This window comes from Micropterus salmoides, unplaced genomic scaffold, assembly GCF_014851395.1.
Source record: "Micropterus salmoides isolate LMB-PRFRI ecotype aquatic unplaced genomic scaffold, ASM1485139v1 Ms_hic_scaffold_7, whole genome shotgun sequence".
NCBI classification, from domain to species: Eukaryota; Metazoa; Chordata; class Actinopteri; order Centrarchiformes; family Centrarchidae; genus Micropterus; species Micropterus salmoides.
In genome coordinates this window covers 35,435,464-35,446,577 of record NW_024044459.1, presented here as the reverse complement: position 1 = coordinate 35,446,577, position 11,114 = coordinate 35,435,464, and the positions used below count along the sequence as shown (strand labels likewise).

General features: G+C 41.5%; 1 pseudogene; it reads left to right on the top strand.

Moving 5' to 3' along the window:
- Window positions 1-1,110: 1,110 nt before the first annotated feature.
- On the top strand, window positions 1,111-7,745 carry LOC119891580 (annotated as a pseudogene).
- Window positions 7,746-11,114: the final 3,369 nt, after the last annotated feature.

The following is an 11,114-nucleotide window of genomic DNA, read 5'->3' as shown; positions in this document are numbered from 1 at the left end:
ACTTAATCAGCTGGCATGATGAGGGCCCTGGTGGGCTTCAGTAGTTTAGATGTGGTGGAAGGTACTGTAAATATTACTATTCAAGAAATGTATAATTTTCAATTACTTGAGTATTTGCATTTTCTGCTACATATATTTATTCAACTAAATTTAGCAGGAAATATTTCACATTTTTACTATGTTTAATTCACAGCTAGTTACCCTATTTTTTTTTTAAATGCATCAGTAGAAAATAAAATATTATATGTAACAGTAAAACACTGACAAGGATATGAGTACTTTTACTTTTAATACTGCAATTACATTTTGCTGATAATGCTTTAACTTTTTGGATTATTGCCACTTCTCTTCTTGGAAACTACCAGTTATCTTCCCCATATTTCCAGAAGAAAAAACACCTAAAATAACATATCCAAAGTGAAACAGGAATAACTCAAAATGAAAAAAGTCAGAAGCTAAGGAATAGAAATTTCTTATAAATGTACCTATTTATGTTACCATTACAGAGTAAATGGAGCTGCAATAAAGGAAAATATGAGATTTTTACCCTCAAATGGTAGAGAATCTATATTTTAAATGCTGATAACATCAAAATCATCCTGCAGCTTATGATGCGACTGAATAACTTCTAGTGGTCTACAACTGTAACTGTAAATGTGGTGAAAAAAATAAATAAAATAAAACCATTATTGTACAACTGTGTCCATGTTTACTGTTTACATGTTGATATTCACTGGGAGTTTTTCTTCAAAACACTATTTATTTCAATACAACCATGTTACAAATAACACACATCTCCCAAAACATGGAAATATTGATAAATACTATGAATATTGATCAATATTACTATAAAGGAAGAACTGCCATGCTTTACAGGCTGATAACTTGAAGAATGAACACATATAAAATGCACAAACTTAAGCACTTAACCTTCCAGTCTAACGGGCCAATCAAAACTCTCATGCTCCGACTGAAAGCTCAACTTCATGATCTTTTATTTTGGTTTACATCCGTCCTGTCCCTCGTGACAGATGCCTTTTCTAGCCAATCAGGACGCGAGCTGGGAGAAGCAGACGAAACCTGCTCACCTGGACCAATGAGAGCGCCAGCTGAGACATCCTTACCTTTTATGGACAACGCCAGCGGTACCGCGAGCGCGAATAAAACCGGTGCGGTTCGGCTCCTGAAACTGCATTCACCGAGCACAGCCGGGCAGAGAGACACTTCAAGACTTCACCCACAGACACCGGAGACTCACCTGCACAGGTAAGAACCAGCAGCGTGTTTTCAAGCTGTTTTATCTCACAAAGCTGACCGACAGCGGAGTTTAAGAAAGTACACGGATTTATTGATCCGGCTGAACTCTTCGGATGTGTGGCAGGCGGGTGTTGACAGGATGGTGGAGCTTTTCTTTTTGCTTTAGAAACGCATCTGTGTCAGAGTTTTACAGCCTTTTGAAAAAGAAACCGGGTCTAACGTGATGCAGGAAACAACATGTGAAGTTGTTACGGTTAGTTTTCAGGGGTTTGATGCAAAGATTGAATATCCCGAAGAATAATCTCTTTCTTATAAGGTATCTAGTCACAAACGGTCGCAGTCCTTGAACGGTTAGTTGAGATAATCGTGTGTGGGGGAAAATATGACAAGACTTCTACAAGTATGACGATGTTAACTCAAGGAGAAAAGAGAATAAATCCGTTATGTTAACAGGGAGGAGCAGCAGAGGTTCTGGTAAATTAACTTAGTAGTTATACAAACTATGTATGTAACAAAATATGCAAAAGAAAATGATTAAAATTAAGGAAGTAATCACATTTTATCTTGTGAAGTCACTTTGTGTGGGCAAGTTAAATGAGGAAATATTCTGTAGTGCGTCAAGAAACTACAGCAAGAACTTTATAAACAAAGACTTAATTGAGTAAAATCTAATGCAAGTTAAGTCTAAAACAAATTCTAACAGACACTTTTATTGTAGTTTCAGTTCACTTATTTAGAGTGTTAAAAAGGATGCCCTGGGGGAAGGGCTGCTCCCCTTCAAACACTTCCTGTTTCAGACCTCAACAAAATAAAACCACCTTCCTCTTAAAGCTTGAGTAACTTGTCTCTCTCAGACAGAAGCTGCTGCTAACTTGACTCATCTCGCACTGTATTTTAAAAAGGGTGCAGTTCAACCATTAAAACGTTGTCTTTTAAATGCATGTTGCACCGCGTAGAGAGATGGTCTGTAGAGCTTCCTAAACAGGAGTGGTTTTTACACTTACCCAGTGTGGGCTGCAGGGGTGAAAACACATAAGATTGTACATAGTAAGACTAGTTTCAGTTCTGACTCAGAGTAAATTAGCATTAAGATAAACAGAACAGGAACATGCAGAGTTCATCTTCACGTCAAACTCATCAGGGAGCTTCAGCGCTGATGAGCTTCTGTAACAACAAGGCTGTCTTCACACTGAAAGGTGTCATCACTTCAAAGGAAGTGTTGCACAACGTCTGAGATGGGAGGTTACAGAAAGTTGCACAGCCTCACATCCTGTTTCTGACACTTTTCTTTAAATTTCTAACATTTACAGTTTTATATTTGTTTGTTTCAATTATGATTAAATATTGTACTTTGGTATGCAGATTTATAATTGCAAAACATTAATGACAGAAACAACACAAATGGCAAGTACTACAAGGAAGAAGGGCGACTCTACTCAGGATTTGTTATGGGAGAGAAATAATCTAAATGTGTTCTTTCAGAAATGGAAGACGAGGTCTCTGCTCTCGTTGTTGACAACGGCTCCGGCATGTGCAAGGCCGGTTTTGCCGGAGACGACGCCCCCCGCGCCGTCTTCCCGTCCATCGTCGGCCGCCCCAGACACCAGGTACAGACACCATGCATGAACCTCACCTGTGCATCTCCAACACCGACAGATGCAGTGTAACATGTGACTGTAAAGGTGTGTTTCTGTATGTGTGCAGGGTGTGATGGTGGGAATGGGACAGAAGGACAGCTACGTGGGAGACGAGGCCCAGAGCAAGAGAGGCATCCTGACCCTGAAGTACCCCATCGAGCACGGCATCGTGACCAACTGGGACGACATGGAGAAGGTGAAGACGTCACTCAGCACATTATGACATGGTTGCACACCAGGCGCTTAATAAGCATGCATTTTAATCAGAAAGCAGCCTGAGAACTGTGACTCAAACTGTTAATGTTTAATAACAAATTGCCAAGAACTTGTCAAGAGTTAGCAGTACTATACTAGTATTACGGTATTTACATTTAATCATGAAATGGCAGACAAATCTACGTGTGTAAGTATAAATGCTGAACCAACCATGGAAAGTTCTTGACGATTTGTTACTACACTTTAAGCTACCAGCAGTACGTAAGTACATGTTAATCTATAACTGCTACTACTCAATGTATTTGGAAGTTGAATTGATCAAAGTAGTTGCAGCTGTCCAACGGATGGAGTGGAATATAGAGCCCAGTAAATTGCAGTGGAGAAATGCAGTATAGCATTTACTGGAAATGCCTACACTTAGAAATTCTACCTACTTTCCACTACTGAAAATATCCAAATTAAAAGCTTGACCCCAACATGTATTTTTGCTAATTAGTTGAACTAACAGCTGTCCTTTGCTGCAGATTTGGCATCACACCTTCTACAACGAACTCCGTGTTGCTCCTGAGGAGCATCCAGTCCTGCTGACCGAGGCTCCTCTCAACCCCAAGGCCAACAGGGAGAAGATGACGCAGGTGGGTGTTTGGAACAAATGCTCAGAATCTACACGTTTGTTTTGACAATGATCTTACTGCAGTGAGTTTAAGGAATAGAAGAAAGAAGACTCAGTCCACTGCAGAAAGGCATACTGCCCTACTTTAACTGATCAGCCTCTCTGGACTGAGACATTAACATCTGTACTTTATGTACGCTAATTTCTGTAGTCAGAATTCTAACTTGTAATACAGCTCCTTTTATGAAAAAGGGAAGGGCGAGTAGAAACGAGCTGCAGGGTTTTAGTTGGTAGGTCTTCAGATGTTATGGATTCCACAGTGACGCTCATCTTTCTCTTTGTTCCAGATCATGTTTGAGACCTTCAACTGTCCTGCCATGTATGTGGGCATCCAGGCCGTCCTGTCACTGTACGCCTCCGGTCGTACCACAGGTGAGAAGTCAGACATGACCACAAATCTCTGAGCTGTTGCACTGAATTTGCCACAAATTGGCTTTTGACAGACTTTCTGCTTTGAAGGGGGAAAAAAAAAAATTATTTCCTTAGTTGTCTAGTCATGTTGCCCCATGTAGTGGCTCTTAAGACATTTCAATAATGGCCATGATGTTGAACCACGGTCAGAATGACCACCAAGTTTTTCTTTTTTGTAATTGGGGCCCAAGCACGAACCGTGCTAGCCTCTCGGGCGCGTTCAACCTACGTGCACAAAATTTTCTGAGGACATGGATCCTATCAAGACGCACAAAAAAGCCAAGAACCCATACCCTAAACTCAACAGGAAGTCGGCCATTTTGAATTTTACGGCAATTTTTGGATGACTTGCACCCTCTGTACTTTAACGAACTCCTCCTAGGGATTTAGTCCGACCAACTTCAAATTTCTGCTGTGACTTCTAAAGGCATTGACGATAAGTGCTTTCTGAGTTTTCGTCAATGGGTGTGTCCGTGGTGTCAAAGATCAACTCTTTGTCTTGACACAGGAAGTTGTAACTTCAGTGTACATGCTCACATCTGAACAAAACTGCCCCACCCCAAACACATCTACAAGCCAATATTAATTTCTAGTAATAGCGCCAAGTGCTATGTAGCGCCACAAAGGGGACACAGGAAGTGACATAACACCTTTCATGCAGCGTCCGACGCATGTAGCAGATTCACAGCCGCACTGGCAGAGCTCACACCCCGATGCGCTGAACGTGCGAGGGCCCGCCCAATGCTGCTTGCAGATTTCATTTTAATTAATAAAATTTTATTTTGTCTTGCAGGTATTGTGATGGACTCCGGTGACGGTGTCAGCCACACTGTGCCCATCTACGAGGGTTACGCTCTGCCTCACGCCATCCTCCGTCTGGACCTGGCTGGCAGAGATCTGACTGACTATCTGATGAAGATCCTCACTGAGAGAGGCTACAGCTTCACCACCACCGGTACGAGTTTACCTAAAATAAACAGTATAGGCCCAACTTAAGACAAACTCCTGAACGGCTGTAATATTTCTGAATATTTAACTTTGTCATATTGTAACGCAATCATTTCAACCCTCACCAGCTGAGCGTGAGATCGTGCGTGACATTAAGGAGAAGCTCTGCTACGTGGCTCTGGACTTCGAGCAGGAGATGCAGACGGCAGCTTCCTCTTCCACCCTGGAGAAGAGCTACGAGCTTCCTGACGGACAGGTCATCACCATCGGCAACGAGAGGTTCCGCTGCCCCGAGACTCTCTTCCAGCCTTCATTCATCGGTGGGTAATGAGCGTTAACGGTATCACTAAAGCAAATCTTTTGAAACAAACACTGACTGGGGCTGTGCGAACTTGACACTTTACCACAATTTCTACATGGATATATTATATTGCCAGAATGCGGTCTGGACTTGGCTGCCGCCTTGTCTCTCTCTGCTATTGAATTATTTTTATTTTTGTCAGGGTGATTTTTAAGTAACTTTTATTCTAGTTTATTGTAATTTGAATTCATACAAAATGTATTCATGAGATAAACTTTGTTTTAGGCTGTGCAGTTAAGGTTATTTTGATCAAATCTCTTGTACAGAGTTTCTGAGTCTATTTTCTGCAGTCTTCAGGGCATCATCATGGTTCTTCAGAGCAGTTTCTGGTCTTGTGTGCTAGAAAAGAACATTACAGTTGAATCAAACACTAAAACTTGTTTCATCCGTGTGTTCAGGAATGGAGTCAGCTGGCATCCACGAGACGACCTACAACAGCATCATGAAGTGCGACGTGGACATCCGTAAGGACCTGTACGCCAACACTGTGCTGTCCGGCGGCACCACATGTACCCCGGCATCGCTGACCGCATGCAGAAGGAGATCACCGCCCTGGCCCCACCCACCATGAAAATCAAGGTACAGCTAAATTATTATTATTTTTTTTTTTTTTCATTTGGGATAAATTGAATCCCATTTTTCTGGAAATGGTTTAGTAGAACCATAATAAAACCTATTTGTCTCCTGACTGTCTTTATAGTTGTAGTGCCCCCAGTGGACAAGCTTGTCTTTGATCTTTTTGTAGGGAGTTTGATCTGTAAACCTTCAGAACTGACACTTCTGAATATACAGTTTAATGCTACATTATCAGTTGCTTAAACTTCTCTATTTGGAATATTTTTTTTGCATTTGGACACATGGTACCATGATGCATTGCACAAAGCTGCCTAAAATCAAAATGGATTGGATATTTGCAACAGCTGACATTAGTTTTGCTTCATTTCCTGTTAGTATTAAAATCAACTGCAAAACATTGCTGCAGAATTCAGATGTAGTATGAATTTGGGTTTGAAATAATTGCAGTTCTTGATCTTTTGTTTTTGGTCACACCTCCCTTTTCTTTCCTCACCTCCAGATCATCGCTCCCCCTGAGAGGAAGTACTCCGTCTGGATCGGCGGCTCCATCCTGGCCTCCCTCTCCACTTTCCAGCAGATGTGGATCAGCAAGCAGGAGTATGATGAGTCCGGCCCCTCCATCGTCCACCGCAAGTGCTTCTAGAAAGCCCCACATTGTCGTCCTCCTCCTCCTGCCCCAGTGGGGACGTTAAAATGCTTTTCAACTGTTCATCCAACTAGAAATGTGTCTGGTTGTTGTGTGAACAGACTAAAAGATGTGAGATGCCACACACAAGATTATTCAAATGACCCCAGCAACTTGCTGAACAAAAGCGATGCTTAGATGTTGCTTGGATCGAAACAACATGCAAATAAGTTATACAAAGTGTGATAATTCATAAAGACAAGGGCTTTATATGTTTTTTGATAGAGAGTTGGACCAATCAGTTCGTGTGCATCCTCACTCAGTGAGTGGGATGCTGGCATTGTGCTGAGGGTTAAGCTCCCTGCATGTGTTGCTCAGAATGCAAAGTCAGTTTACCCAAATCACAACAGATTGACTCACTTCTCTGTAGTGTTATTGATCCATGCAGACAGATTCTGTTACGTTCTTAGCTGTGTCCAAGATTTCTGCCTCTGTGCCATTTTAAAATGGAGGTGAAAGGAATTTTTCTGTGCTGCTCAAAGACCTGGATTGTCTTTCAAAATGTCAAGATTATTTTAAAATAACCAAATGAAGCCCCTCTTGGATGACAAACGATTCAAAATCTCAAAATGGGTGCTCTAGACACACGGGTAGGCAATGTCCACAAGGGGGAACAAATTCCCCCCCAAAATTTGATGCTGTTTGGTCAAATGTTAGATCTAATTCTCTTAACTTCCCTTTTTCTGTATATTTACTTCTCTTTGTTTAAAGACAATCTACCACCTGAGCTGGTGCGTTGGAACTACAGTTCCACGCTGTAGTTTACATGGTCGTGCTAGGACCTGGAATATTGATCAGTCCGCATGAGTTCACGTTATGCAGGTCATGAGGACTTTTCACTAAATTACAGATCCTACACCAGAAATAACGTTGTCTTGACTACATATTTTGCATCTGTGACAGTGTTTTGTACAGCTTTAAGAGCTATTATTGTGAATTCTTGTTAAAAGCTTGTACCACAAATAAATTCCATTAACCTCCTCTTGTGGCATATCTGTACACAACCTGTTATTCCATAACAGAATACTGTTCAGTAAAATCTGGTTTAGTTTAGTGAATATAAGTAACACTGAAGAAACAAGTCAAAGTTTTCTTTTAGTGTTGAACAAATGTGCAATTGTTGGAGTGGAAACTGTCTTGGAGGTTATGGTTAACTTGATTAAACCCTGTACACTCACTGCCTGTGAGGTTGCTTTAAAAAAGGTAGTAAACATACGGACAAATGTACACACTAAATGCATAAAGTATACAAAGCACCAACAGCTCTCATGTATTCTTTTTGAGTCATGGAGCAACCTTATAGGGGTTATATATTGGTTTTTTTGAAAGCTGCATCCCCGTTCGGTGTTTCTGCCTCTGTGGGAACTAACTTCATGTTGTGGAGAAGGAAATGCAAACATTACATTAAAAGTAAAATCCAACATCAGAAAATATTCAATCTATGCCTAGAGGCAACGAGCACTAAGCAATCACAGGCGGAGTTTCAAAAGCTCTGGCAGTAAAAAAATACGCGCTCTATTCAACAGTCTAAAACTGCAATGACGTAAAATATTAAGAGTATTTAATACAAAAATATGCGGCCAATCTTTTTTTTTTTTTTGCTATGACAGTAAAACCACTGTGATGTACGTTGCCCAGTAAGTGTTTGACAGTGGGACAACACAACCCGCTCTCCACTAACTGTAATGTTACTTGGCTAAGCACAGGACAATGTATATGCAGTGATGGTTTTTCAGTGAGGTTTATTGCTGTGATCGTTTAATGTGAGGTTATTGTGTTGCTGTAGTTCTCTGCCAACGCTTAAATGTTAGTAATTTTATGCTTCACATAGACCGTCATTGCGTGCTGACTCCTTTTAACTTTGCACCGTTACACAGATCACATGCATATATTTTTATTCGGCCTTAAACACAACCACACGCAATCCTTCAACCTACTATATATTGATGGTAATATTGGTTAGCATTATTAATTTTATTATTAATCAGAGTTCCAAATTGATAGTTTAGCATATTTTAATGAGACTAAATTAGGTAATTGGATCTAAATTTATATTTAGAGTGGGCCCTGAGGTGAATTTAACTTTAAGTTATATTACATTTTTTATTATTAAATATTAGTAAAAGTAATTATATTATTTAATGTAGATACACACATATACAACAAATAAAATAACTTTGCGGACTATACCCAGTTCTTGAATGCAGGGCTGATTATATGATGCTCCCCAAAAATTATGTGTAAGAATTCTTTGTCTGTTTCAAAAACACACATAATCGCCTCTGACATTAGCATATTGATCTGTAGATAGCATACGAAACATACATGCAATTAAATATACATTAAACCTATATTAAAATAGAAGTAAAATTAAAATAACTTATAACACAGTAGCCACAGTAAACAGTGCAGATGGAGGTAGAAATTGTTCTTTTGTCTATAGTCCTCCCTGCCATGACTAGGAGCTGTTGTACAGTCCGATGGGGACGAAAGAGTTTTTAAGTCTGTTGGTGGAGCTGGGCTGGGACAGCAGTCTGCCACTGAACACACTCCTCTGCCCGATGCAGGTGTTGTGCAGAGGGTGGCGGGCGTTGTCCAGTATGGACAGCAGTTTGTCCAGGGTCTTCTTTCTGCCACTGTCACTAGAGAGTCCAGGTCTGAGCCCACCACTGAGCCAGCTCTCCTCACCAGTCTGTCCAGTCGACCGGCGTCTATCTTCTTGCTGCTTCCTCCCCAGCAAACTACAGCATAGAAGAGGACGCTGGCCACCACAAACTGGTAGAACATCTGCAGCAGTTTTTGCAGATGTTGAAGGACCCCAGCCTTCTCAGGAAGTACAGACGGCTCTGTCCTTTCCTGTGGAGAGTGTCCATATTTGCTGTCCAGTCCAGCTTGTCATCCAGCTGCAGCCCCAGATATTTGTAAGTCCTGACCACCTCCACATCGACCCCCTCGATGGACACAGGTTGGAGATGTGGTTTCTTCCTTCTCAAGTCCACCACCATCTCCTTGGTCTTGGAGGGTTCAGCTGCAGATGGTTGGTCCTGCACCAAGTCTTCTACCAGGCTCCTGTACTCCTCCTCCTGTCCATGCTTGATGCAGCCAACTATCGCAGTATCGTCTGAGTATTTCTGCATGTGGCAGAGCCCGGAGTTATACTGGAAGTCAGATGTGTACAAGGTGAAGAGGACGGGAGAGAGCACGGTCCCCTGTGGTGCTCCGGTGCTGCTGACCGCCGTGTCTGACATGTGACCCTTCAGTCTGACGTACTGTGGTCTCTCTGTGAGGTAGTCCGTAATCCATGTCACCAAGCGTGGGTCCACCCTCATCTCTGTCAGCTTGTCTCTCAGCAGGAGAGGCCGGATGGTGTCGAAGGAGCTGGAGAAATCAAAAAACGGCATTCTCACAGCGCCGCTCACCTTGAGGAGGCCCTGTGGAGCAGATAGAGGATGGCATCCTCCATGCCCACCTTCTCCTGGTATCCAAACTGCAGTGGATCTTGTGCATGGTGAACCTGGGGTCTGAGGACATGTAGCAGCAGCCGTTCAAAGGTCTTCATGATGTGTGATGTCACTGCCACTGGTCTGAAGTCACCCGGCTCCCTGGGGTGTTTTTTCTTGGGAACCGGGATGAGACATGAAGTCTTCCAGAGCACTGGGACCCTCCCCAGCTGCAGGCTCAGGTTGATCTTATTATTATACTTGTCAGCTGAAAGTAAAGAGCTTTGCCTAAGAGGACAGCTCTATTTTCACCTGTTTAAATGTATCAATATTAGTTATTTAAGCTGATAGCAGTAGGAATACTAGAAGAAACTGTACAGCCATCAGGAGGTTTTAGCATCAACATTCTTTGACATATTCAAGAAACTTGAAAGGTGCAATTCCATGTACTTTGAAAATACAAAAAAACCTTATATAATATATATATATATAATTTATAATCACAGGGAAACACTTTTTCTCTATTAAAACATATCTTGAAGGGTTTCTTTGCCTTCACCTTTGGTTACACAGCGTGGTTCAAACTAACTTCAGTTGTTGATGGTAGAGCTCCACCTGCTGGACACAACAGTGAAACACAAATAGGGAAACCAACCATCAACTGAAAGGTCATGATTGTGATCATACAGGTAGTGACAAAAACAGAGACACCTTATGAATGATTTTAGCAATTTTTTTTTTTGTAGTCGAAGTATCTGACATGTAGTAATATTCGGAATTGCATTACTGGTAATCAATCAATCGAACTTTATGTATATAGCTCAAGTCATTTGTCAAATGCACCTCCAAATGTTGAACATAAAGACTATTATACTACATACATGGGCTACTCAAGTACAAGTCCTGAATG